At 39.6% G+C, this 25,709-nt stretch overlaps 31 non-coding genes across 31 annotated transcripts; all 31 read left to right on the top strand.

Annotated features, from left to right (window-relative positions):
- The first annotated feature begins 297 nt into the window (after positions 1-297).
- TRNAV-CAC (transfer RNA valine (anticodon CAC)) lies at positions 298-370 on the top strand. The gene has a single exon. It is a non-coding gene; the product is annotated as a tRNA-Val (tRNA).
- Positions 371-573: 203 nt separating this feature from the next.
- Positions 574-646, top strand: TRNAM-CAU (transfer RNA methionine (anticodon CAU)). Its single transcript has one exon. It is a non-coding gene; the product is annotated as a tRNA-Met (tRNA).
- Positions 647-850: 204 nt separating this feature from the next.
- On the top strand, positions 851-923 carry TRNAM-CAU (transfer RNA methionine (anticodon CAU)). The gene has a single exon. It is a non-coding gene; the product is annotated as a tRNA-Met (tRNA).
- A 204-nt stretch (positions 924-1,127) lies between these two features.
- On the top strand, positions 1,128-1,200 carry TRNAV-CAC (transfer RNA valine (anticodon CAC)). The gene has a single exon. It is a non-coding gene; the product is annotated as a tRNA-Val (tRNA).
- Positions 1,201-1,542: 342 nt separating this feature from the next.
- TRNAV-CAC (transfer RNA valine (anticodon CAC)) lies at positions 1,543-1,615 on the top strand. The gene has a single exon. It is a non-coding gene; the product is annotated as a tRNA-Val (tRNA).
- A 64-nt stretch (positions 1,616-1,679) lies between these two features.
- On the top strand, positions 1,680-1,752 carry TRNAM-CAU (transfer RNA methionine (anticodon CAU)). The gene has a single exon. It is a non-coding gene; the product is annotated as a tRNA-Met (tRNA).
- Positions 1,753-2,510: 758 nt separating this feature from the next.
- On the top strand, positions 2,511-2,583 carry TRNAV-CAC (transfer RNA valine (anticodon CAC)). Its single transcript has one exon. It is a non-coding gene; the product is annotated as a tRNA-Val (tRNA).
- A 203-nt stretch (positions 2,584-2,786) lies between these two features.
- Positions 2,787-2,859, top strand: TRNAM-CAU (transfer RNA methionine (anticodon CAU)). Its single transcript has one exon. It is a non-coding gene; the product is annotated as a tRNA-Met (tRNA).
- Positions 2,860-3,063: 204 nt separating this feature from the next.
- On the top strand, positions 3,064-3,136 carry TRNAM-CAU (transfer RNA methionine (anticodon CAU)). The gene has a single exon. It is a non-coding gene; the product is annotated as a tRNA-Met (tRNA).
- A 204-nt stretch (positions 3,137-3,340) lies between these two features.
- TRNAV-CAC (transfer RNA valine (anticodon CAC)) lies at positions 3,341-3,413 on the top strand. Its single transcript has one exon. It is a non-coding gene; the product is annotated as a tRNA-Val (tRNA).
- A 65-nt stretch (positions 3,414-3,478) lies between these two features.
- On the top strand, positions 3,479-3,551 carry TRNAM-CAU (transfer RNA methionine (anticodon CAU)). Its single transcript has one exon. It is a non-coding gene; the product is annotated as a tRNA-Met (tRNA).
- A 205-nt stretch (positions 3,552-3,756) lies between these two features.
- On the top strand, positions 3,757-3,829 carry TRNAV-CAC (transfer RNA valine (anticodon CAC)). Its single transcript has one exon. It is a non-coding gene; the product is annotated as a tRNA-Val (tRNA).
- A 343-nt stretch (positions 3,830-4,172) lies between these two features.
- On the top strand, positions 4,173-4,245 carry TRNAV-CAC (transfer RNA valine (anticodon CAC)). Its single transcript has one exon. It is a non-coding gene; the product is annotated as a tRNA-Val (tRNA).
- Positions 4,246-4,448: 203 nt separating this feature from the next.
- On the top strand, positions 4,449-4,521 carry TRNAM-CAU (transfer RNA methionine (anticodon CAU)). Its single transcript has one exon. It is a non-coding gene; the product is annotated as a tRNA-Met (tRNA).
- A 205-nt stretch (positions 4,522-4,726) lies between these two features.
- TRNAV-CAC (transfer RNA valine (anticodon CAC)) lies at positions 4,727-4,799 on the top strand. The gene has a single exon. It is a non-coding gene; the product is annotated as a tRNA-Val (tRNA).
- Positions 4,800-4,864: 65 nt separating this feature from the next.
- On the top strand, positions 4,865-4,937 carry TRNAM-CAU (transfer RNA methionine (anticodon CAU)). Its single transcript has one exon. It is a non-coding gene; the product is annotated as a tRNA-Met (tRNA).
- Positions 4,938-5,142: 205 nt separating this feature from the next.
- On the top strand, positions 5,143-5,215 carry TRNAV-CAC (transfer RNA valine (anticodon CAC)). The gene has a single exon. It is a non-coding gene; the product is annotated as a tRNA-Val (tRNA).
- A 342-nt stretch (positions 5,216-5,557) lies between these two features.
- On the top strand, positions 5,558-5,630 carry TRNAV-CAC (transfer RNA valine (anticodon CAC)). Its single transcript has one exon. It is a non-coding gene; the product is annotated as a tRNA-Val (tRNA).
- Positions 5,631-6,108: 478 nt separating this feature from the next.
- Positions 6,109-6,181, top strand: TRNAV-CAC (transfer RNA valine (anticodon CAC)). The gene has a single exon. It is a non-coding gene; the product is annotated as a tRNA-Val (tRNA).
- A 758-nt stretch (positions 6,182-6,939) lies between these two features.
- TRNAM-CAU (transfer RNA methionine (anticodon CAU)) lies at positions 6,940-7,012 on the top strand. Its single transcript has one exon. It is a non-coding gene; the product is annotated as a tRNA-Met (tRNA).
- Positions 7,013-7,491: 479 nt separating this feature from the next.
- On the top strand, positions 7,492-7,564 carry TRNAV-CAC (transfer RNA valine (anticodon CAC)). Its single transcript has one exon. It is a non-coding gene; the product is annotated as a tRNA-Val (tRNA).
- A 343-nt stretch (positions 7,565-7,907) lies between these two features.
- Positions 7,908-7,980, top strand: TRNAV-CAC (transfer RNA valine (anticodon CAC)). Its single transcript has one exon. It is a non-coding gene; the product is annotated as a tRNA-Val (tRNA).
- Positions 7,981-8,600: 620 nt separating this feature from the next.
- Positions 8,601-8,673, top strand: TRNAV-CAC (transfer RNA valine (anticodon CAC)). Its single transcript has one exon. It is a non-coding gene; the product is annotated as a tRNA-Val (tRNA).
- Positions 8,674-8,876: 203 nt separating this feature from the next.
- On the top strand, positions 8,877-8,949 carry TRNAM-CAU (transfer RNA methionine (anticodon CAU)). The gene has a single exon. It is a non-coding gene; the product is annotated as a tRNA-Met (tRNA).
- Positions 8,950-9,153: 204 nt separating this feature from the next.
- On the top strand, positions 9,154-9,226 carry TRNAV-CAC (transfer RNA valine (anticodon CAC)). Its single transcript has one exon. It is a non-coding gene; the product is annotated as a tRNA-Val (tRNA).
- A 620-nt stretch (positions 9,227-9,846) lies between these two features.
- Positions 9,847-9,919, top strand: TRNAM-CAU (transfer RNA methionine (anticodon CAU)). The gene has a single exon. It is a non-coding gene; the product is annotated as a tRNA-Met (tRNA).
- A 203-nt stretch (positions 9,920-10,122) lies between these two features.
- On the top strand, positions 10,123-10,195 carry TRNAV-CAC (transfer RNA valine (anticodon CAC)). The gene has a single exon. It is a non-coding gene; the product is annotated as a tRNA-Val (tRNA).
- Positions 10,196-10,811: 616 nt separating this feature from the next.
- On the top strand, positions 10,812-10,884 carry TRNAV-CAC (transfer RNA valine (anticodon CAC)). The gene has a single exon. It is a non-coding gene; the product is annotated as a tRNA-Val (tRNA).
- A 755-nt stretch (positions 10,885-11,639) lies between these two features.
- TRNAV-CAC (transfer RNA valine (anticodon CAC)) lies at positions 11,640-11,712 on the top strand. The gene has a single exon. It is a non-coding gene; the product is annotated as a tRNA-Val (tRNA).
- A 341-nt stretch (positions 11,713-12,053) lies between these two features.
- TRNAV-CAC (transfer RNA valine (anticodon CAC)) lies at positions 12,054-12,126 on the top strand. Its single transcript has one exon. It is a non-coding gene; the product is annotated as a tRNA-Val (tRNA).
- A 342-nt stretch (positions 12,127-12,468) lies between these two features.
- On the top strand, positions 12,469-12,541 carry TRNAV-AAC (transfer RNA valine (anticodon AAC)). Its single transcript has one exon. It is a non-coding gene; the product is annotated as a tRNA-Val (tRNA).
- The last annotated feature ends 13,168 nt before the right edge of the window (positions 12,542-25,709 follow it).

Genomic DNA, 25,709 nt, shown 5'->3' with positions numbered 1-25,709 from the left:
GAAAAGTCAGTACTGCTAAGTATCTATGGTGTAGTGGGTATCACGTCCGCTTCACACGCGGAAGGTCCCAAGATCGAGCCCATGTTAGATACATATTTTGACCATCGTGACTGGGCATAAAAATAAGCTAGGTCTCTTGGAAAACTCAGCATTACTAAGTATCTATGGTGTAGTGGGTATCACGTCCGATTCACACGCGGAATTTTCCAAGATCGAGCCCATGTTAGATACACATTTTGACCATCGTGATTGGGCATAAAAATAAGCTAGGTCTCTTGGAAAACTCAACATTACTACGTATCTATGGTGTAGTGGGTATCACGTCCGCTTCACAAGCGGAAGGTCCCAAGTTCGGGCCCTGGTAGATACATGTTTTGTTCATCGTGATTTGGCATAAAAATAAGCTAGGTCTCTTGGAAAACTCAGTGTTACAACGTATCTATGGTGTAGTGGGTATCACGTCCGCTTCACACGCGGAAGGTTCCAAGATGGAGCCCATGTTAGATACAAATTTTGTCCATCGTGAATAGGCAAAAAATAAGCTAGGTTTCTTGGAAAACTCAGCATTACTACGTATCTATGGTGTAGTGGTTATCACGTCCGCTTCATACGCGGAAGGTCCCAGGTTCGAGCGCTGGTAGATACATAATTTGACCATCGTGATTGGGCATGAAAAATAAGCTAGGTCTCTTGGAAAACTCAGTATTACTAAGTATCTATGGTGTAGTGGGTATCACGTCCGCTTCACACGCGGAAGGTTCCAAGATCGAGCCCATGTTAGATAAATATTTTGTCCATCGTGAATGGGCAAAAAATAAGCTAGGTTTCTTGGAAAAGTCGCCATTACTACGTATGTATGGTGTAGTGGTTATCACGTCCGCTTCATACGCGGAAGGTCCCAGGTTCGAGTCCTGGTAGATACATATTTTGACCATCGTGATTGGGCATAAAAATAAGCTAGGTCTCTTTGAAAACTCAGTATTACTAAGTATCTATGGTGTAGTGGGTATCACGTCCGCTTCACACGCGGAAGGTTCCAAGATCGAGCCCATGTTAGATACATATTTTGACCATCGTGATTGGGCATAAAAATAAGCTACGTCTCTTGGAAAACTCAACATTACTACGTATCTATGGTGTAGTGGTTATCACGTCCGCTTCACAAGCGGAAGGTCCCAAGTTCGGGCCCTGGTAGATACATGTTTTGTCCATCGTGATTTGGCATAAAAATAAGCTAGATCTCTTGGAAAACTCAGTGTTACTACGTATCTATGGTGTAGTGGTTATCACGTCCGCTTTACACGCGGAAGGTACCAGGTTCGAGCCCTGGTAAATACATATTTTGACCATCGTGATTGGGCAAAAAAATAAGCTAGGTTTCTTGGAAAACTCAGCATTACTACGTATCTATGGTCTAGTGGTTATCACGTCCGCTTCACAAGCGGAAGGTTCCAAGATCGAGCCCATGTTAGATACATATTTTGACCATCGTGATTGGGCATAAAATCAAGCTAGGTGTCTTGGAAAACTCAGCATTACTACGTATCTATGGTGTAGTGGTTATCACGTCCGCTTCACAAGCGGAAGGTCCCAAGTTCGGGCCCTGGTAGATACATATTTTGTCCATCGTGAATGGGCAAAAAATAAGCTAGGTTTCTTGGAAAAGTCACCATTACTACGTATGTATGGTGTAGTGGTTATCACGTCCGCTTCATACGCGGAAGGTCCCAGGTTCGAGTCCTGGTAGATACATATTTTGACCATCGTGATTGGGCATAAAAATAAGCTAGGTCTCTTTGAAAACTCAGTATTACTAGGTATCTATGGTGTAGTGGGTATCACGTCCGCTTCACACGCGGAAGGTTCCAAGATCGAGCCCATGTTAGATACATATTTTGACCATCGTGATTGGGCATAAAAATAAGCTACGTCTCTTGGAAAACTCAACATTACTACGTATCTATGGTGTCGTGGTTATCACGTCCGCTTCACAAGCGGAAGGTCCCAAGTTCGGGCCCTGGTAGATACATGTTTTGTCCATCGTGATTTGGCATAAAAATAAGCTAGATCTCTTGGAAAACTCAGTGTTACTACGTATCTATGGTGTAGTGGTTATCACGTCCGCTTTACACGCGGAAGGTACCAGGTTCGAGCCCTGGTAAATACATATTTTGACCATCGTGATTGGGCAAAAAAATAAGCTAGGTTTCTTGGAAAACTCAGCATTACTACGTATCTATGGTCTAGTGGTTATCACGTCCGCTTCACAAGCGGAAGGTTCCAAGATCGAGCCCATGTTAGATACATATTTTGACCATCGTGACTGGGCATAAAAATAAGCTAGGTCTCTTGGAAAACTCAGCATTACTAAGTATCTATGGTGTAGTGGGTATCACGTCCGATTCACACGCGGAATTTTCCAAGATCGAGCCCATGTTAGATACACATTTTGACCATCGTGATTGGGCATAAAAATAAGCTAGGTCTCTTGGAAAACTCAACATTACTACGTATCTATGGTGTAGTGGGTATCACGTCCGCTTCACAAGCGGAAGGTCCCAAGTTCGGGCCCTGGTAGATACATGTTTTGTTCATCGTGATTTGGCATAAAAATAAGCTAGGTCTCTTGGAAAACTCAGTGTTACAACGTATCTATGGTGTAGTGGGTATCACGTCCGCTTCACACGCGGAAGGTTCCAAGATGGAGCCCATGTTAGATACAAATTTTGTCCATCGTGAATAGGCAAAAAATAAGCTAGGTTTCTTGGAAAACTCAGCATTACTACGTATCTATGGTGTAGTGGTTATCACGTCCGCTTCATACGCGGAAGGTCCCAGGTTCGAGCGCTGGTAGATACATAATTTGACCATCGTGATTGGGCATGAAAAATAAGCTAGGTCTCTTGGAAAACTCAGTATTACTAAGTATCTATGGTGTAGTGGGTATCACGTCCGCTTCACACGCGGAAGGTTCCAAGATCGAGCCCATGTTAGATAAATATTTTGTCCATCGTGAATGGGCAAAAAATAAGCTAGGTTTCTTGGAAAAGTCACCATTACTACGTATGTATGGTGTAGTGGTTATCACGTCCGCTTCATACGCGGAAGGTCCCAGGTTCGAGTCCTGGTAGATACATATTTTGACCATCGTGATTGGGCATAAAAATAAGCTAGGTCTCTTTGAAAACTCAGTATTACTAAGTATCTATGGTGTAGTGGGTATCACGTCCGCTTCACACGCGGAAGGTTTCAAGATCGAGCCCATGGTAGATACATATTTTGACCATCGTGATTGGGCATAAAAATAAGCTAGGTCTCTAGGAAAACTCAGCATTACTACGTATCTATGGTGTAGTGGTTAACACGTCCGCTTCACAAGCGGAAGGTCCCAAGTTCGTTCCATGGTAGATACATGTTTTGTCCATCGTGATTTGGCATAAAAATAAGGTAGATCTCTTGAAAAACTCAACATTACTACGTATCTATGGTGTAGTGGTTATCACGTCCGCTTCATACGCGGAAGGTCTCAGGTTCGAGCCCTGGTAGATACATATTTTGACCATCGTGATTGGGCATGAAAAATAAGCTAGGTCTCTTGGAAAACTCAGTATTACTAAGTATCTATTGTGTAGTGGGTATCACGTCCGCTTCACACGCGGAAGGTTCCAAGATCGAGCCCATGTTAGATACATATTTTGACCATCGTGATTGGGCATAAAAATAAGCTACGTCTCTTGGAAAACTCAGTATTACTACGTATCTATGGTGTAGTGGTTATCACGTCCGCTTCACAAGCGGAAGGTCCCAAGTTCGGGCCCTGGTAGATACATATTTTGATCATCGTGATTGGGCATAAAAATAAACTAGGTCTCTTGGAAAAGTCAGTACTGCTAAGTATCTATGGTGTAGTGGGTATCACGTCCGCTTCACACGCGGAAGGTCCCAAGATCGAGCCCATGTTAGATACATATTTTGACCATCGTGACTGGGCATAAAAATAAGCTAGGTCTCTTGGAAAACTCAGCATTACTAAGTATCTATGGTGTAGTGGGTATCACGTCCGATTCACACGCGGAATTTTCCAAGATCGAGCCCATGTTAGATACACATTTTGACCATCGTGATTGGGCATAAAAATAAGCTAGGTCTCTTGGAAAACTCAACATTACTACGTATCTATGGTGTAGTGGGTATCACGTCCGCTTCACAAGCGGAAGGTCCCAAGTTCGGGCCCTGGTAGATACATGTTTTGTTCATCGTGATTTGGCATAAAAATAAGCTAGGTCTCTTGGAAAACTCAGTGTTACAACGTATCTATGGTGTAGTGGGTATCACGTCCGCTTCACACGCGGAAGGTTCCAAGATCGAGCCCATGTTAGATACAAATTTTGTCCATCGTGAATAGGCAAAAAATAAGCTAGGTTTCTTGGAAAACTCAGCATTACTACGTATCTATGGTGTAGTGGTTATCACGTCCGCTTCATACGCGGAAGGTCCCAGGTTCGAGCGCTGGTAGATACATATTTTGACCATCGTGATTGGGCATGAAAAATAAGCTAGGTCTCTTGGAAAACTCAGTATTACTAAGTATCTATGGTGTAGTGGGTATCACGTCCGCTTCACACGCGGAAGGTTCCAAGATCGAGCCCATGGTAGATACATATTTTGACCATCGTGATTGGGCATAAAAATAAGCTAGGTCTCTAGGAAAACTCAGAATTACTACGTATCTATGGTGTAGTGGTTATCACGTCCGCTTCACAAGCGGAAGGTCCCAAGTTCGTTCCATGGTAGATACATGTTTTGTCCATCGTGATTTGGCATAAAAATAAGGTAGATCTCTTGAAAAACTCAACATTACTACGTATCTATGGTGTAGTGGTTATCACGTCCGCTTCATACGCGGAAGGTCTCAGGTTCGAGCCCTGGTAGATACATATTTTGACCATCGTGATTGGGCATGAAAAATAAGCTAGGTCTCTTGGAAAACTCAGTATTACTAAGTATCTATTGTGTAGTGGGTATCACGTCCGCTTCACACGCGGAAGGTTCCAAGATCGAGCCCATGTTAGATACATATTTTGACCATCGTGATTGGGCATAAAAATAAGCTACGTCTCTTGGAAAACTCAGTATTACTACGTATCTATGGTGTAGTGGTTATCACGTCCGCTTCACAAGCGGAAGGTCCCAAGTTCGGGCCCTGGTAGATACATGTTTTGTCCATCGTGATTTGGCATAAAAATAAGCTAGATCTCTTGGAAAACTCAGTTTTACTACGTATCTATGGTGTAGTGGTTATCACGTCCGCTTTACACGCGGAAGGTCCCAAGTTCGGGTCCTGGTAGATACATGTTTTGTCCATCGTGATTTGGCATAAAAATAAGCTAGATCTCTTGGAAAACTCAGTTTTACTACGTATCTATGGTGTAGTGGTTATTACGTCCGCTTCACACGCGGAAGGTTGCAAGATCGAGCCCATGTTAGATACATATTTTGACCATCGTGATTGGGCATAAAATCAAGCTAGATCTCTTGGAAAACTCAGCAATACTACGTATCTATGGTGTAGTGGTTATCACGTCCGCTTCACAAGCGGAAGGTCCCAAGTTCGGGCCCTGGTAGATACATATTTTGATCATCGTGATTGGGCATAAAAATAAGCTAGGTCTCTTGGAAAAGTCAGTACTACTAAGTATATATGGTGTAGTGGGTATCACGTCCGCTTCACACGCGGAAGGTTCCAAGATCGAGCCCATGTTAGATAAATATTTTGTCCATCGTGAATGGGCAAAAAATAAGCTAGGTTTCTTGGAAAAGTCAGCATTACTACGTATGTATGGTGTAGTGGTTATCACGTCCGCTTCATACGCGGAAGGTCAGGTTCGAGTCCTGGTAGATACATATTTTGACCATCGCGATTGGGCATAAAAATAAGCTAGGTCTCTTGGAAAACTCAGTATTACAAAGTATCTATGGTGTAGTGGGTATCACGTCCGCTTCACACGCGGAAGGTTCCAAAATCGAGCCCATGGTAGATACATATTTTGACCATCGTGATTGGGCATAAAAATAAGCTAGGTCTCTTGGAAAACTCAGCATTACTACGTATCTATGGTGTAGTGGTTATCACGTCCGCTTCACAAGCGGAAGGTCCCAAGTTCGTTCCCTGGTAGATACATGTTTTGTCCATCGTGACTTGGCATAAAAATAAGCTAGGTCTCTTGGAAAAGTCAGTACTACTAAGTATCTATGGTGTAGTGGGTATCACGTCCGCTTCACACGCGGAAGGTTTCAAGATCGAGCCCATGTTAGATACATATTTTGACCATCGTGATTGGGCATAAAAATAAGCTAGGTCTCTTGGAAAACTCAGTATTACTAAGTATCTATGGTGTAGTGGTTACCACGTCCGCTTCACACGCGGAAGGTTGCAAGATCGAGCCCATGTTAGATACATATTTTGACCATCGTGATTGGGCATAAAATCAAGCTAGGTCTCTTGGAAAACTCAGTGTTACAACGTATCTATGGTGTAGTGGGTATCACGTCCGATTCACACGCGGAAGTTTCCAAGATCGAGCACATGCTAGATACATATTTTGACCATCGTGATTGGGCATAAAAATAAGCTAGGTCTCTTGGAAAACTCAGTATTGCTAAGTATCTATGGTGTAGTGGTTACCACGTCCGCTTCACACGCGGAAGGTTGCAAGATCGAGCCCATGTTATATACATATTTTGATCATCGTGATTGGGCATAAAAATAAGCTAGGTCTCTTGGAAAACTCAGCTTACTACGTATCTATGGTGTAGTGGTTATCACGTCCGCTTCACACGCGGAAGGTTCCAAGATCGAGCCCATGTTAGATACATATTTTGTCCATCGTGAATAGGCAAAAAATAAGCTAGGTTTCTTGGAAAACTCAGCATTTCTATGTATCTATGGTGTAGTGGTTATCACGTCCGCTTCATACGCGGAAGGTCCCAGGTTCGAGCCCTGGTAGATACATATTTTGTCCATCGTGATTGGGCAAAAAAATAAGCTAGGTCTCTTGGAAAACTCAGTATTACTACGTAACTATGGTGTAGTGGATATCACGTCCGCTTTACACGCGGAAGGTCCCAGGTTCGAGCACTGGTAGGTACATATTTTGTCCATCGTGATTGGGCATAAAAATAAGCTAGGTCTCTCTGAAAACTCAGTATTACTACGTATGTATGGTGTAGAGGTTATCACGTCCGCCTAACACGCGGATGGTCCCAGCTTCGAGCCCTGGTAGATACATGTTTTAACCATCGTGATTGGGAATTAAAATAAGCTAGGTCTCTTGGAAAACTCAGCATGCCTACGTATCTAATGTGTAGTGGTTTTCACGTCCGCCTCACACGCGTAAGGTCCCAGGTTCGAGCCCTGGTAGATACATATTTTGACCATCGTGATTGGGCATAAAAATAAGTTAGGTCTCTAGGAAAACTCAGAATTACTACGTATCTATGGTGTAGTGGTTATCACGTCCGCTTCACAAGCGGAAGGTCCCAAGTTCGTTCCATGGTAGATACATGTTTTGTCCATCGTGATTTGGCATAAAAATAAGGTAGATCTCTTGAAAAACTCAACATTACTACGTATCTATGGTGTAGTGGTTATCACGTCCGCTTCATACGCGGAAGGTCTCAGGTTCGAGCCCTGGTAGCTACATATTTTGACCATCGTGATTGGGCATGAAAAATAAGCTAGGTCTCTTGGAAAACTCAGTATTACTAAGTATCTATTGTGTAGTGGGTATCACGTCCGCTTCACACGCGGAAGGTTCCAAGATCGAGCCCATGTTAGATACATATTTTGACCATCGTGATTGGGCATAAAAATAAGCTACGTCTCTTGGAAAACTCAGTATTACTACGTATCTATGGTGTAGTGGTTATCACGTCCGCTTCACAAGCGGAAGGTCCCAAGTTCGGGCCCTGGTAGATACATGTTTTGTCCATCGTGATTTGGCATAAAAATAAGCTAGATCTCTTGGAAAACTCAGTTTTACTACGTATCTATGGTGTAGTGGTTATCACGTCCGCTTTACACGCGGAAGGTCCCAAGTTCGGGTCCTGGTAGATACATATTTTGATCATCGTGATTGGGCATAAAAATAAGCTAGGTCTCTTGGAAAAGTCAGTACTACTAAGTATCTTTGGTGTAGTGGGTATCACGTCCGCTTCACACGCGGAAGGTTCCAAGATCGAGCCCATGTTAGATACATATTTTGACCATCGTGATTGGGCATAAAAATAAGCTAGGTCTCTTGGAAAACTCAGTGTCACAACGTATCTATGGTGTAGTGGGTATCACGTCCGATTCACACGCGGAAGTTTCCAAGATCGAGCCCATGTTAGATACATATTTTGACCATCGTGATTGGGCATAAGAATAAGCTAGGTCTCTTGGAAAACTCAGTATTACTAAGTATCTATGGTGTAGTGGTTATTACGTCCGCTTCACACGCGGAAGGTTGCAAGATCGAGCCCATGTTAGATACATATTTTGACCATCGTGATTGGGCATAAAATCAAGCTAGATCTCTTGGAAAACTCAGCAATACTACGTATCTATGGTGTAGTGGTTATCACGTCCGCTTCACAAGCGGAAGGTCCCAAGTTCGGGCCCTGGTAGATACATATTTTGATCATCGTGATTGGGCATAAAAATAAGCTAGGTCTCTTGGAAAAGTCAGTACTACTAAGTATATATGGTGTAGTGGGTATCACGTCCGCTTCACACGCGGAAGGTTCCAAGATCGAGCCCATGTTAGATAAATATTTTGTCCATCGTGAATGGGCAAAAAATAAGCTAGGTTTCTTGGAAAAGTCAGCATTACTACGTATGTATGGTGTAGTGGTTATCACGTCCGCTTCATACGCGGAAGGTCCCAGGTTCGAGTCCTGGTAGATACATATTTTGACCATCGTGATTGGGCATAAAAATAAGCTAGGTCTCTTGGAAAACTCAGTATTACAAAGTATCTATGGTGTAGTGGGTATCACGTCCGCTTCACACGCGGAAGGTTCCAAAATCGAGCCCATGGTAGATACATATTTTGACCATCGTGATTGGGCATAAAAATAAGCTAGGTCTCTTGGAAAACTCAGCATTACTACGTATCTATGGTGTAGTGGTTATCACGTCCGCTTCACAAGCGGAAGGTCCCAAGTTCGTTCCCTGGTAGATACATGTTTTGTCCATCGTGATTTGGCATAAAAATAAGCTAGGTCTCTTGGAAAAGTGAGTACTACTAAGTATCTATGGTGTAGTGGGTATCACGTCCGCTTCACACGCGGAAGGTTTCAAGATCGAGCCCATGTTAGATACATATTTTGACCATCGTGATTGGGCATAAAAATAAGCTAGGTCTCTTGGAAAACTCAGTATTACTAAGTATCTATGGTGTAGTGGTTACCACGTCCGCTTCACACGCGGAAGGTTGCAAGATCGAGCCCATGTTAGATACATATTTTGACCATCGTGATTGGGCATAAAATCAAGCTAGGTCTCTTGGAAAACTCAGTGTTACAACGTATCTATGGTGTAGTGGGTATCACGTCCGATTCACACGCGGAAGTTTCCAAGATCGAGCACATGCTAGATACATATTTTGACCATCGTGATTGGGCATAAAAATAAGCTAGGTCTCTTGGAAAACTCAGTATTGCTAAGTATCTATGGTGTAGTGGTTACCACGTCCGCTTCACACGCGGAAGGTTGCAAGATCGAGCCCATGTTATATACATATTTTGATCATCGTGATTGGGCATAAAAATAAGCTAGGTCTCTTGGAAAACTCAGCTTACTACGTATCTATGGTGTAGTGGTTATCACGTCCGCTTCATACGCGGAAGGTCCCAGGTTCGAGCACTGGTAGGTACATATTTTGTCCATCGTGATTGGGCATAAAAATAAGCTAGGTCTCTTGGAAAACTCAGTATTACTACGTATGTATGGTGTAGAGGTTATCACGTCCGCCTAACACGCGGATGGTCCCAGCTTCGAGCCCTGGTAGATACATGTTTTAACCATCGTGATTGGGAATTAAAATAAGCTAGGTCTCTTGGAAAACTCAGCATGCCTACGTATCTAATGTGTAGTGGTTTTCACGTCCGCCTCACACGCGGAAGGTCCCAGGTTCGAGCCCTGGTAGATACATGTTTTTACCATCGTGATTGGGCATAAAAATAAGCTAGGTCTCATGGAAAACTTAGTATTAATAAGTATCTTTGGTGTATTGGTTATCACGTCCGCTTCACACGCGGAAGGTCCCAAGTTCGAGCCCTGGTAGATACATATTTTGACCATCGTGATTTGGCATAAAAATAAGCTAGATCTCTTGGAAAACTCAGTATCACTACGTATCTATGGTGTAGTGGTTATCACGTCGGCCTAACATGCGGAAGGTCCCATGTTCGAGCGCTGGTAGATACATGTTTTGTCAATCGTGATTGGGAAAAAAATAATCTAGGTCTCTTGGAAAACTCAGTATTACTACGTATCTATGGAGTAGTGGTTATGACGTCCGCTTAACACGCGGAAGGTCCCAGGTTCGAGGCCTGGTAGATACATGTTTTGTCAATCGTCATTGGGCAGAAAAATAAGCTAGGTCTCTTGGAAAACTCAGCATTACGACGTATCTATGGTGTAGTGGTTATCACGTCCGCTTAACACGCGGAAGGCCCCAGGTTCGGGCTCTGGTAGATACATGTTTTGTCCATCGTGATTGGATATACTAATTACCTAGATCTCTTGGAAAACTCAGCATTACAACGTACCTATGGTGTAGTGGTTATCACATCCGCTTCACACGCGGAAGGTTCCAGGTTCGAGCCCTGGTAAATACATGTTTTGTCCATCGTGATTGGGCATAAAAATAAGCTAGATCTCTTGGAAAACTCAGTATTACTACGTATCTATGGTGTAGTGGTTATCACGTCCGCGTCAAACGCGGAAGATCCCAGGTTCGAGCCCTTGTAGATACATATTTTGTCAATCGTGATTGGGCAAAAAAATAAGCTAGATCTCTTGGAAAATTCAGTATTACTACGTATCTATGGTGTAGTGGTTATAAAGTCCGCTTTACACGCAGAAGGTGCCAGGTTCGAGCCCCGGTAGATACATGTTTTTACCATCGTGATTGGGCATAAAAATAAGCTAGGTCTCTTGGAAAACTCAGCATGCTTACGTATCTAAGGTGTAGTGGTTTTCATGTCAGCCTTCCACGCGGAAGGTCCAAGGTTCGAGCCCTGGTAGATACATGTTTATACCATCGTGATTGGGAATAAAAATAAGATAGATCTCTTGGAAAACTCAGTATTACTATATATCTATGGAGTAGTGGTTATGACGTCCGCTTAACACGCGGAAGGTCTCAGGTTCGAGCCCTGGTAGATACATATTTTGACCATCGTGATTGGGCATAAAAATAAGCTAGGTCTCTTGGAAAACTCAGTATTACTACGTATCTATGGTGTATTGGTTATAAAGTCCGCTTTACACGCGGAAGGTGCCAGGTTCGAGCTCCGGTAGATACATGTTTTTACCATCGTGATTGGGCATAAAAGTAAGCTAGGTCTCTTGGAAAACTCAGCATGCCTACGTATCTAAGGTGTAGTTGTTTTCACGTCCGCCTCACACGCGGAGGGTCCCAGGTTCGAGCCCTGGTAGATACATGTTTTTACCATCGTGAATGGGCATAAAAATAAGCTAGGTCTCTTGGAAAACTCAGTATTACTACGTATCTATGGAGTAGTGGTTATGACGTCCGCTTAACACGCGGAAGGTCCCAGGTTCGAGGCCTGGTAGATACATGTTTTGTCAATCGTCATTGGGCAGAAAAATAAGCTAGGTCTCTTGGAAAACTCGGCATTACGACGTATCTATGGTGTAGTGGTTATCACGTCCGCTTAACACGCGGAAGGTCCCAGGTTCGGGCTCTGGTAGATACATGTTTTGTCCATCGTGATTGGATATACTAATTACCTAGATCTCTTGGAAAACTCGGCATTACTACGTATCTATGGTGTAGTGGTTATCACGTCCGCTTCACATGCGGAAGGTCCCAGGTTCGAGCCCTGGTAGATACATATTTTGACCATCGTGATTGGGAATAATAATAAGATAGATCTCTTGGAAAACTCAGTATTACTAAGTATCTATGGTGTAGTGGGTATCACGTCCGCTTCACACGCGGAAGGTTCCAAGATCGAGCCCATGTTAGATACATATTTTGACCATCGTGATTGGGCATAAAAATAAGCTAGGTCTCTTGGAAAACTCAGTATTACTACGTATCTATGGTGTAGAGGTTATAAAGTCCGCTTTACACGCGGAAGGTGCCAGGTTCGAGCCCCGGTAGATACATATTTTGACCATCGTGATTGGGCATAAAAATAAGCTAGGTCTCTTGGAAAACTCAGCATTACTACGTATCTATGGTGTAGTGGCTATCACGTCCGCCTAACACGCGGAAGGTCCCAGGTTCGAGCCCTGGTAGATACATATTTTTGCCATCGTAGCATGGCCCCAGGCACAAGGGCTCTGAAGAAACTCGAGCAAATTTTTGTTCAGATTGCCGAGGGAATGATTCATTCGTGAAAATAGCGGGGGGGGGGTAATAGTTTAACTCCTTCCTTTTACTAGTTAGTTTTCGATCTCGGCGGAAAACCTTAGCATTAAAATTTCAGAATTTCGGGTTTGCGGTCTTCGTAAGTTGGGCTCAACTGTTTCAGTATGGATTCAAAAGGAGTTTTGTTATTATTGTGCTTCGGCGAACAAAAGAAGAAAATACGAATTGAAGACGAAACATTTTCATCATTTTTGGCTCATCTGAAAAGCGATGTAACGTTGCGATACTTTGTAGGACCTGACATAATATATCAGGTAACGTTACTTTGGAATTTACACAATAATTTAAAGTTACTTTGGAATTTACACAATAATTTAAAGTTACTTTGGAATTTACACAATAATTTAAAGTTACTTTGGAATTTACACAATAATTTAAAGTTACTTTGGAATTTACACAATAATTTAAAGTTACTTTGGAATTTACACAATAATTTAAAGTTACTTTGGAATTTACACAATAATTTAAAGTATCTTTGGATTGTTTGTGTTATTGGAGTTTTTCCATACATTTAAACGAGGCAATATGGAAGAAACAACTATGATATTACCCTTTCATTTTAATTGAATCGAAAATAATAATGCCTAATGGACGCTTTTAGTTAGATGGATTTGAAAAAGGAAAGCTTCAGAAATAAGTTCCGCGGCCGAAGCCAAAAAGCAAAACGAAACAAATCGAATAAGGGTTGCAAGGAAAAGAGCAGCGGCTGCCATTTCATTTTAATATTAATGTAGTTATTGACATTTAAAGTATGGAAGAAACAACGTGATTTTATCCTTTCATTTTAATTTGTTCGAATTGAAATTAATAATGCTTAATGGAATTTTTAGATAAAATTTAAAAGAAAGCATCCGAGACAAGCCACAGCTGCTTAGGTTAAAGAGCTTTATTTTGATGAACTTGAGGCTGAAGCCGCCGCCAAGGCCAAAAAAGCAAAACTGGATAGAGCAAAGGAAAAGAAAGAATTGGCTAATCAAAGGGCTTATAAAAAGAGGGTTGCAAGGGAAAGAGCAGCGGCTGCCAATGACCAAGCCAGCGTCCAAGCCGGTCTCCACGCGAATATGAAAGAGCAGTTAGAGATAATCAAGTCATTGCCTGGAAGAAGAAAATAAGGCCCTTACCGCGGAACTCCAATAAAATAAAGAAGTTTATCGAAAGTCGTTTAAAGAGCTGGAAAAAAAGAACGAGAGCCCGGCTAAGGGGACAGTTGAAATCAGGAGGCGCTATAGCGTATCTGGGAAATCTTTGTCATACATTTGCATAGTAAGAAAAAAAAATAGTTTATCGAAAATTGTTTAAAGAGCTGGAAAGCGCAAGAAATAAGTCCCGCGGCCGAAGCCTAAAAAGCAAAGCAAAACAAATCGAAAGAGGAAAGGCGGAATCAAAAGCGGAAATAAAGAAGGCAAAGAAAATGCGCAAATTGGACAGCTTATCTGAAACGAGTGGCTGCTAAGAAAGCTGCCGATGTCGCCGATGGCGACGTGCTTGTCGCCAAAGACAATGTTCTCCTCGGTGTTATTGTCGCCAATAACAAGGAGGATATAATAAATGTGAGAAAGAAACTAGAAGGTATAGAGAGGACCGTTATCAAACTTTCCACGGTAGGGGAAGAAAAAGGATCAGTATCTCAAAAGTTAAATGAAGACTAGAAAGGGCCAGACAACAAATACAGGAACTGGGACTTATCAACGCAAGGCGGAAAACCAGATTTTTGATCTAAAAGTAATTAAACTAATCTAATTTCTCTTCAACCGCCCGCCTTTAGTCATCGAGTAACGATAATGTTTCGCGTAATTGCAGGCAAAATACGCGTTCTGTGTCGTGTTCCAAATCCAAATAAAGAGTTCAAAAACGATGGTGTCAAAATGTCTGGTTTCAAACGTGGCGGGGCCTTCCAAATCAAAATCAAGCCGAAGCAACACGACCTTCGATTTCACTCTCGACCATGTGTTCACGCCAAATTGCACGCAAGGAAACGTATTTGAAGAAGTAAAGCGGGTTTTTAAAACAGTTCAAAAACGATGGTGGTGCCAAAACGTCTCGTTTCAAACGCGGCGGGGCCTTCCAAATCAAAATCAAGCCAAAGCAACACGACCGTCGAGTTCACTCTCGACCATGTGTTCGTGCCAAATTGCACGCAAGAAAACGTATTTGAAGAGGTAGAGCGGGTTTTTTTAAAACCGTTCAAAAAGGATGGTGGTGCCAAAACGTCTCGTTTCAATCGCGGCGGGGCCCACCAAATCAAAATCAAGCCGAATCAACCTTGTCTTCGAGTTCACCCTCGACCATGCACGCAAAGGCATTTTAATCAACCTCTAAGGGCTTGTGGCGCAATGGATAATGCGTCTACCTACGGAGCAGAAGATTAGCACCAAAAATATTTTTTGATGCAAAATAAATGTTTTATATTCTTATTTAGGATAAAACAAGAGGATAAAAAAGGTCTGTCCTCTCGTAATTTTTTTAAGCTTTTATCATGATTACTCTATACAACAGTAACAAGGAGTTTAAACCCATTAGTGGAAGAAGCATTTATTTTTGGGAGGCTAGACGTTTCTCGTAACCCTAGCCGATCGCCACGTATGTCTTAGCCTTAACGATAACGATGGAGATAGAAGCCAGTATGTACAGACTGGTGTCCATGTGGGATGGACAAAAGACCAGATGATGGTGGTGTATAGAAGCTAGATAGTACAGACTGGGGTCCATGTGGGACAGACCAAAGCCCAGATGATGGTGGTGTATAGAAGCCAGTTAGTACAGACTGGGGTCCATGTGGGACAGACCAAAGCCCAGATGATGGTGGTTTATAGAAGCCAGAAAGTACAGAATGGTGTCCATGTTGGATGGACTAAAGACCAGATGCTGGTGTACAGAAGCCAGTAAGTACAGACTGGTGAACATGTGGGATGGACATAAGACTGGATGATGGCGGTGTTTAGAAGCCAGTAAGTACAGACTGGTGCCCGTGTGGAACTTTAACATCCCAGGTCTTGACAATGCTGAACCTTTTACTCTTAATCCATCAACGGTGTAAAGGAAACATAACGTTATTAGCCTTTTGAACCTTAGAAAAATTAGATTAACTCCCCTTGTATGTCCCGATAGGCTGAGTGTTGTCTACCCCCCGCCCCTTTTTTTACAACGCAAAAGTTGAAAAAATAATGGGTTACAAAAACGTGGTCAAAAATATTACAATGTTTAATTTGGTTCCATCTATATATAAAAACAAATAAAGCAAAATAATTATCGCCGATAAAGGAATTTTAAATTTTAACTTAGTTATTCACCATGAACCTATTCAAATTGCCCTGAAACATAGTTCATAATTAATAAAAACAGTCTTTGTACACAAAGTCGCGAAAAAGTAAGAGATAAGTGTAGAAAATTAATTGTTTGAAGTAACAGATATTCAAATTTTCATTTTTGAAGATGTGATTATAAAACATCAATTATTTGAAAAAATTTCTTATCTTAGTTTTTTTCACCAAAATTCCTTAAGTAAAATATTTTATCCTTAAACATGTGCATCATTTTAATAGTAGAAAACGTATGCATTTTATTTTCTTTTTAAAATTTAGAGTTAGTTTGAGTATTCGAGCCTATAAGGAGAATAAAATGGGCAGAAAATTGTTGATAGCAGACAGAATAAAACGAGCATGAAAATTAACAAAACGTGTTCGTTTATTTTGAATTTTTCGAGGTTTTAAAAATTGACGTGTTGTATATCTCTCAAAATATCACAATCAAGCTACAGATCCTTTTGACTCTAATAACTACATCACAGTCAAAGGGCGAATGTAATTTGCGGTTCGCAATATTTTCAATTTTAAAATATAAAAATAAATATTTCTAGCTCTATTTTTCAGATATTCGAGTATTTGAACTTCCTCGAAGCATATGTTTCTCGAAAATAAACATTAGTATCAAGGTAGTTTCTCTGAAATGTTTGTGAAAAAAACTAAAATAAGAAATTTTTTAAATAATTGATGTTTTATAATCACATCTTCAAAAATGAAAATTTGAATATCTGTTACTTCAAACAATTAATTTTCTACACTTATCTCTTACTTTTTCGCGACTTTGTGTACAAAGACTGTTTTTATTAATATCTGTAAATTCAGTCTTAATATGAACTAAAAGTGTTTAGAAACTAGAATTTTAAAACGTATACTGAAAAGCAGGCGCTCCATTTAAGTCTTGTGGTGTTGCGCGTTTATTAGTTACCGCGTTTGAACTTGATTGCTTTAACGCCCAGTCCAACTCAAATTGTCTTCCCGTCGTTTTCACGTGCAAAGCACAGTGGATGCAATAATACAAATAGATTCCGAAGACTTAGGCTAAAAAATTATTACGTAGACCTGTGTACAAAAACAATCTATACACCTGTGCACAAACATATTCCATAGACCTGCGCTGGGTGACCACATTTCCTGAATTTTATAATTTTTCCTATTTTCGGATGTCTTCCTATTAGTTCCTATAACTTCGATAATTTTCCTATATTTTCCTATTTTTTGAAATTGTAGATATTTTGTGCGCTCTCACTTTTGGTTTTGTTATATATCACCAAAGCTATGGAAGCCTCTAAAAATATTTGTCACGGAAGTCTGTGATGTTTTAAATTTATAGCATATGTTTCAAAGATTACGTTCCATAAGTATGACACTTCCTATATTTCAAAATGCTAGAGACTTAATGAGAGCTAGTTCGAGAACGACGCGAGAATTGACTACACGCGATTTTCTACTCCATCTTCCTATTTAGTATGTACTAAGCCTTTGACAGGGCCTCACCAGGCGTCGCTTTACGAGAATCCATGACGTTTCATTTACGTCACTTCGAGACAAGCTCTATGTTAACAGTGACAAATTTATGTAACATATCTTACGAACTTATGGTTATAATTAAACCAAAGCTCCTTTTGTTTTATTACTTTCAAAGCATTTGCAACCTATATTTTGCTATTTTTTCAGGAGTAGTTCTCTTGTATTTTCCTGTTTTTTTAATTACACATCTATATCTATATAAATCAAAGTCCTGACCGAGGGGGTAGACGCTCTAGATCTCTGTGTACACCTGAGTTCAAAAGAGTTCAGCTTTGACAGTGCATCGAGTTCAAATCCTTTGGAACTCAGAGTTCAGCTTTGACAGTACACTGAGTTTAAGTCATATTGTACACCTGAGTTCTCAAGTGTCTTCCCCCTCGGTCCTGACTGACAGACAGACTGACTGATAATCGTCGCCCAGCCCAAACCGCTGGCCCCAGAAGGCTGAAAATTTGGAGGAACGTTACTCGTAAATAGTAGGCACGTACTAAGAACGATTTTTCCAATCCGCCGCCATCTTCATAAATGGCGCCCAGAAATGTAACAAATCTTCTCTTTGTAAGAAAGTCCGCGAGTTTCAACCGATTTCACAAATATTTACTACACTGGTTTCCTTTAACCTATAGACGGGCTGAATGGTCTTTCGGGATCGATTTGTTGCCATCATTTTAAATTGCGGCCAGGTATTTAAAAGCCTTTCTTTATAGAATGTCTGCGTGTAAAGTAATAAAAAATGTCCCGACGAGCTGATGGGCGACGCCAAGTGCCTTCGCTCCTAGGATGCTACAAAAATATTAGTCGAATCAGTAAAATGTACCCATACTTGATGGAAGTTCTTACTACACTCAAGCGATGCCGCGGGTAACAGCTAGTCTCCTATAATTTCCTGTAAATCGCTAGTAAATTTCCTATTTTTCTATAGCTATTACAAGGTCATTTGTGGTCACACTGATTATACAAACATATTTCGTAGATAACATAGACTTATGAAAACACATGTCATATAATTGTGTACAAACTGTTCCCGTAGATTTGTGCACAAACAGATCCCTTAGAATTGAGCACAAAATGATGTCATAGACTTGCGCACACACTGATGTCATAGACTTACGCACAAACAGATGTCATAAACTTGTGCAAAAAGAGATGTTATATACCTGTACACAAAAAGATTCCATGGACCTCTGCAGAAAAAATTCCATACCCTTATGCTCAAAAATATGCTCAAGAATATCTCGTACACCAGTGCACAAAAATACTGCATATAGATATGCACAAAAATATCCCGTATCCATTTGCAGAAAAATGTTCTTTAGGCCTGTGCACAAACAGATGCAGGGGCCTTTGCACAAAAGTATTCTGTAGACCTTAGCACAAAAATATTCCGAAGACCTGTGCACAAAAATATTCCGTAGACCTGTGCACAAACAGATACCGTAGACATGTGCACAAACAGATTCCGGACACTTGTACACAAACGGAAGTCACAGGGTTGTGCACAAACAGATGTCATAGACTTGCGCAAAAAATACATCATAGACTTGCGCAAAAAGAGATGTCATGGATATGTGCACATCAGATTCCATGGACTAGTGCAAAAAGAGATGTCATGGATATGTGTACATCAGATTCCATGGACTAGTGCAAAAACAGAAGTCTTAGACTTGTTTACAAACAGAAGTCTTAGACTTGTTTACAAACATAAGTCATAGACCTGTTTACATAAAGATTCCATAGACCTGTTTACATAAAGATTCCATAGACCTGTTTACATAAAGATTCCATAGACCTGTTTACATAAAGATTCCATAGACCTGTTTACAAAAAGATTCCTTACCCATTTGCACAAAACAATTCCATACCCATTTGCACGAAACGATTCCATACCCATTTGCACAAAACGATTCCATAGACCTGTGCACAAAAATATTCCAAAAAACTGTGCCCAAAAAGATTCTTTAGACCTGTGCTCAAAAAATATGCCGTAGGCCTGTGCACAAACAGATGCCGTAGACCTGTAAAGAAACAGATTCCGTAAACCTGTGTACAAACAGATTCCGGAGATCTGTGCACAGATTCCGTAGCCATGTGCACAAACAAATTCCGTAGACTTGTACACAAGTGGAAGTCACAGGCTTGTGAACAAGTGAAAGTCACAGGCTTGTGCACAACAGATGTCATAGACATGTTCAAACCAGATTCCATAGTTTTGTGCACAACAGATGTCATAGACATGTTCAAACCAGATTCCATAGTTTTGTGCACAAACAGAAGTCATAGACCTGTGCACATAGAACATTCTATAGACTTGTGCACATCAAGTTTCCATAGACCTGTCCACAAAAGATCTCATGGAGGTGTGCATAAAAAGATTTCATGGAACTGTGCACATAAAGATTCCTTAGACCTGTGTACATAAAGATTTCATACCCATAGCACAAAACTATTCCATAACCATTTGCACAGAAATATTCCCTAGACCTGCGCACAAAAATATTTCATAAAACTTTGCACAAAAAGATTCCATTGACCTATGCACAAAATATTCTATTGGCTTTCGTATAAACATGTGACATAGACCTGTGTACAAAAATATTCCATATGGACCTGTGCACAAAAACATGCCTTGGACCTGTTCAGAAACATTCCATACCCCTATATGCTCAAAAATATTCCACAACCATTTGCACAAATATTTTCCGTAGACCCGTGCACAAACAGATGCCGTAGACTAGCGCATAAACAGATTCCATAGATTTGCGCACAAATATATTACGTAGACTCGTGCACAAATAGATTCCACAGACTTGTACACAAACGAAAGTCATACAGTTTTGCACAATCCGATGTTATAGACTTGTGCACAAACAGATGTCATATGCTTGTGTAAAAACTGATTTCGTAGCCTTGCTCAAAAAGAGATGTAATCGACATTTGCACATGAGATTCCGTGCACATAAAGATTCTTCAGACTTGTGCACAAACATATTTTGTAGACCTGTACACACACAAAAACCATAGACTTGTGAAAAAATCGATGTCAAATATTTGTGCAAAAATAGATAATAAATATTTCTGCAAAAATAGATGTCAAATATTTGTGCAAAAATAGATGTCAAATGTTTGTGCAAAAACACATCCCTTAGACTTTTGCACAAACTGATGCCATAGACTTGTGCAGAATCATATGCCCTAGACCGGTGTACAAAACATTCTATAGATTTATGCACAAACATGAGTCATATACCTGTACACAAAAAGGTATAAGTTTAAAGGTAAACCACGAAATTCGGAGCAGGTACTTAAAACTATTAAAAACAATACTTACACTTTGTTTTTCTTAATGAAACAATAATTGGCGCCCACTTTAAAAATGGGGCTTTCATTTAAGACCATTTTCAAATCTATCAATTGTATAGTTATTTTTGGAAGGGTAGTTACAAAATGGGTAAGTTTGGAAAATTTCTCATGTTATTTCTATGGAGATTCTCTAGTTTTTCGCCAAAAATCTGTGATTAATTTTATGGAAATGAAAACCACCCTTAGCAACTTTATGCTTTATAAAATAAACTATTGGATGGATCATCTTGAAATTTTTACAACATATTAAGGGCCCGGATTTTAGTTCAGCAGAAAAATTTCAAAACAATAAACCTAATTCGAAAAAAGTTAGATCCAATCCAAAAACCTTTCTTATACATTAGAGCCGTCATCAGGCCTTATCTAAGGCTTTATCTTATGTAGGAGAAATACCATGGCGTGGCTGGGCAAATTCGTGAAGAAGTTTAACTCGTTTAATAATAAACATTTTTAAATTCTGCGTTCAGAAGGCAGATGCTTACGTTAAATATTTTGAATGAAAAAGAGTATTTATGAAATGTGATTAATACAAATAATTGAATTGACTTAATGTGTTTCTAATTTTTTGGTTGGCGTATCTTAAATCTTATAACACCCATAAAATATTAATTTTACTAATTTTTATTAATAAAAACATAAAATTTCTCTTATCATAATAATAAGGGAAATAAACTCTATGTCCAAAACTCTTTCTCACATTGCCAACAGTAATAGAGAGAACCAATAATGATTTTGAAATGATAAAAGCATATGTCTCGATTAATCCATTCTTTCACATACATGTCAAGGAAATGAACAAATATTTGATCTTCCTAAAAGTATGGATAAACAGTAAATAGAAAAGATGGCAATTGTATCTTCTAAACAAAATCAAATTCAAACCATACTAAACAATGATAAAAGGGTAAAATTCATTTCCAAATCATCGGTAAATTTCCTCCGAGCGTGAGCAAGCAAAGGTTAAATTGATAAGTTTAGAAGTGAACTATTTTCAGAAATATGGCGGGTCGACTTTCGAACTACCCACGCTTTAGTCCATGCGTTTAATTCATTTCTAAAGTCAACATGATTAGAGCAAACTTTCCTATTAGTGTTCAAACCTACCCTATTATTTTTCATACTTTTCCAAAAATTGTTCATAATTTTCCTATTATTGTTCATACTTTTCCTATTATTGTTCATACTTTTCCTATTATTGTTCATACTTTTCCTATTATTGTTCATACTTTTCCTATTATTGTTCATACTTTTCCTATTATTTTTCATACTTTTCCAATATTTGTTCATAATTTGCCGATTATTGTTCATAATTTGCCGATTATTGTTCATAATTTGCCGATTATTGTTCATACTTTTCCAATTATTGTTCATACCTTTCCAATTATTGTTCATACCTTTCCAATTATTGTTCATACTTTTCCAATTATTGTTCATACTTTTCCAATTATTATTCATACTTTTCCAATTATTATTCATACTTTTCCCACTATTGTTCATACCTCTCCTATTACTGTTCATACCTTTCCGATTACTGTTCATACCTTTCCTATTACTGTTCGTACCTTTCCTATTACTGTTCATATCTTTCCCAGTGTTAATAAAAATATGTACAAAATATGAACAAAAAATAAATGTGAAGGAAATATGTAAAAAAAATCCAAGTATACAATGTAAAATATTAGTAAATAAAAGTTAATTTTGAATGTAATTTAATAGTAGAAGATTCATTTCACACTGTCTTAAAGATTAGTGATGTTAATGGTGGCGCTTCTTTTAGTTTTTCTGTTTAACAAGTTTGAAAAGTATCTATGTACTTTGCTATTAAGTACTAAGGTGCAGAGCAACCGAAAGCAAGTATCGATGCCGAACTATATGGCGCAGATACAAGCCCGAATAGTATTGGCCCATTTGATCGCTGCTCATGCCTCACTCTCAAGAATTCTGCGGCGTTATACGCGGAAAAAATATGATCACGTGATCGGCCGCCATTTACGGAAAGAAGATTTTATATGGCATAGCTAACTCGATCACGTTCGTGAGCGCGTGGGCTGTGTTTTTGTAAGTGATTATCGTCTGATTCATACTCGAATTCATGGTTCAGAGAACTAGATGGCGCAATTTTTAAATAGGCAGCTTTTATATCGTATTCTCTGACTTTTTATTATTTTCTTACACGTTTCGAAATTAAGGTTCCCAATTTAGTTAGATAATAGTTTATTAAGCCAATAGGTGATTAAATAAAGTATTTGGTCTTGCTGAACTTGTTGAAAATAAGAAATCGTCATCACGCAGCGATTTTGTACATGACTTGACACGTGATTTATAGTTAAGCCGTGGATAAAGAATGCGCGAGAGGAAATTTGTTTTGAAACTATCCTACAACATGAAAACAAATTTCCTCACGCGCATTCTTTATCCATGATCTTATGATTCTGAGCGCAAGAGCCATTTCTCCAGACTATATACGTCACTCGATAGTGACGATTTGTTATATTTTTCAATTAACTATATATTTACCTATAAAACTTCGTCACAAACAAAAATATATCGTTTACAAATATTCTTTGAAAACAGAATGATTTGCCGCCGACAATAAGTCCAAAAAGGCAAAAAATACTGGGGAAAAGTGTCTGGCACGAGGGTCTGGTTGCATTGCACCTCCAAAAACAGCCGAAAATTGGGTGACCTCTGTAGAGGAGGCGTTACTCCAAAACGGACAAGACTCTTGAAAATAATACTTGTAGAAGAGGAAATTTCCAGCTACGATTTTCCGAAAAAAAACCCGCAAACCTTAAACAATACTATCGTATTCTTTGAATAACATAAGCTGTGTAGCTTGACCGCAAACATTAGAAGTGAAGTGCGAAAGAACCTCAAAACTTCGCAAAGTAAGCTTATCACTGGTGTGTGTATTGTGCCAATCAGGTGGAATATCGCTCCACTCCAAACCAAGCGACCCAATCTTTAAGAAACGAAAAGAGAAAAAACAAGGCGACCCAAGGGCTCGTAATAGTAGCCACATCGTACGAGTGAATAGCCCATCTATACCTACCCTAATGAGTGGATAACCCCTCTATACCTTACCCTAAAGAGTGAATAACGCTATCTTTGACAATGCTTAAATGATTTACCGTGCATAAAATCAGAGTGAATAGCCCCTCGACGCCCTAGCTAAGTATAGCGCTTTATTCGAGACCGTCTCTTAACAAGCGATTTTAGGCGAGGCTGTATAGTACTGGGCTGGCAAGTAAAAGGTCCGCGGTTCGATTCTCCGTGGAGGAAGAAAAGTAAAAAAAATTATTTCTTCCCTGTATTAAGTTTAAAACTCCACCTGTGAACTGCAACGTTAACTAAAAAGAAAAATATTTTCTCTCAACGTTCAAAAATGACGATCGAAAAATTTGATACTGCCAAAGGCAGGACTGTGGCACCCCTACTACTACTACTACAAGAACAACAGGGCAGGTCAAACTAAGAGCCTCATCGTAGATGCACATCATACGATGTGGCTAAAAATCGTTCACATGAAAAATATGGAGCCAGCGCCACCTAGAAGTGATTTTTCGAAGTATTATTTAAACATTATTACTGAAATTTTTTTACTTCAGTAATAATTATAGTGTGACAGGAACGGAAAACGTGAGTGAGCACCCCTAGGATGCGCAACCTTTAACAGTGGTATCACAGTGAATAGCACCTCGATGCCCTAAGAAAAATTATAACCCTCTAATCCTTACTTCAATAAATTTACTTACGTTATAATTGTAATATCTGGTGCCCCAAGCTAGTACCTTCTTTTAAAACTCTTCTCGATTTATGGAGAAATAGACGTAATTTCTAGTAATAAACACCACCTTTCCAAATATAACATCGGTATATAGTTCCTTTTGCTTTTTAAAAATCCCCCTCGATTTCTTTGAATTTTGAAATCGAATGGTGAGATGAAAAGCGTGAAACCCTTATTGTCGACGGGTGACAGGAATTTTAAAGGGAGTATTAAACCTTCCATTTAAATTAAGCCAAAACTAAATTCCTCTCTGTCTCTAGCTTTAAATATATCGAGCAAACGTAAACCACATTTCACAAAGCTTAACCTTACTTGTACAATTAAATGCATGCTTGAACTTACTATTATAATCCCCATCCTTTTAAAATACACGAACGAAAAATATCACCTCACCACAATTCTCTCACATTCACTCTCCCTTCAATGTCGAACGAAACGTTTTATACTGCCAAAGCAATAAAATAACCATTTATTCGGTTAGCTCTGACTAACTATTTCTTTGGGTAACTGTGACCACATTCCAAATCGCGAAAAACTACTACCACGACCACCACCACCACCACCCACAGGCTCGCGGGACAAACTAATAGCCTCATCGTATATATACGATGTGGCTAAAAATTCATATGCAAGGAACTTCATGAGACTTGAATAGATTTGAAACGGAATTTCAATAGACTTCTAGACATTTTTAACGGATTTCCTAGGACTTCAAGAGATTTTTCAAGAACTTCATAAGATTTCAAAAGATTTTTCAAGGACTTCATAAGATTTCAAGAGATTTTTCAAGGACTTCATATGACTTCAAGAGATTTCCAACGGACTTCATCAACTTCGAGAGATTTCAAGGGGACTTCGTATGACTTAAAGAGATTTCCAAGAGACTTCCGAGAGACTTCGAGAGATTTCCAAGAGACTTCGCATGACTTCAAGCGATTTCCAAGGGACTTCGCATGACTTCAAGCGATTTCCAAGGGACTTCGCATGACTTCAAGGGATTCTCTAGGGACTTACTAAGACTTCCGAGATTTCAACCAAATTTTGCGATTTATAGGGACTTCAAAA

This window comes from Phalangium opilio, unplaced genomic scaffold, assembly GCF_054372755.1.
Source record: "Phalangium opilio isolate 3A_F unplaced genomic scaffold, DU_Popi_V2 ptg000106l_1, whole genome shotgun sequence".
Taxonomy (NCBI): domain Eukaryota; kingdom Metazoa; phylum Arthropoda; class Arachnida; order Opiliones; family Phalangiidae; genus Phalangium; species Phalangium opilio.
The sequence above is the reverse complement of the archived record's forward strand: the minus strand, read 5'-3'. Positions and strand labels throughout refer to the sequence as shown.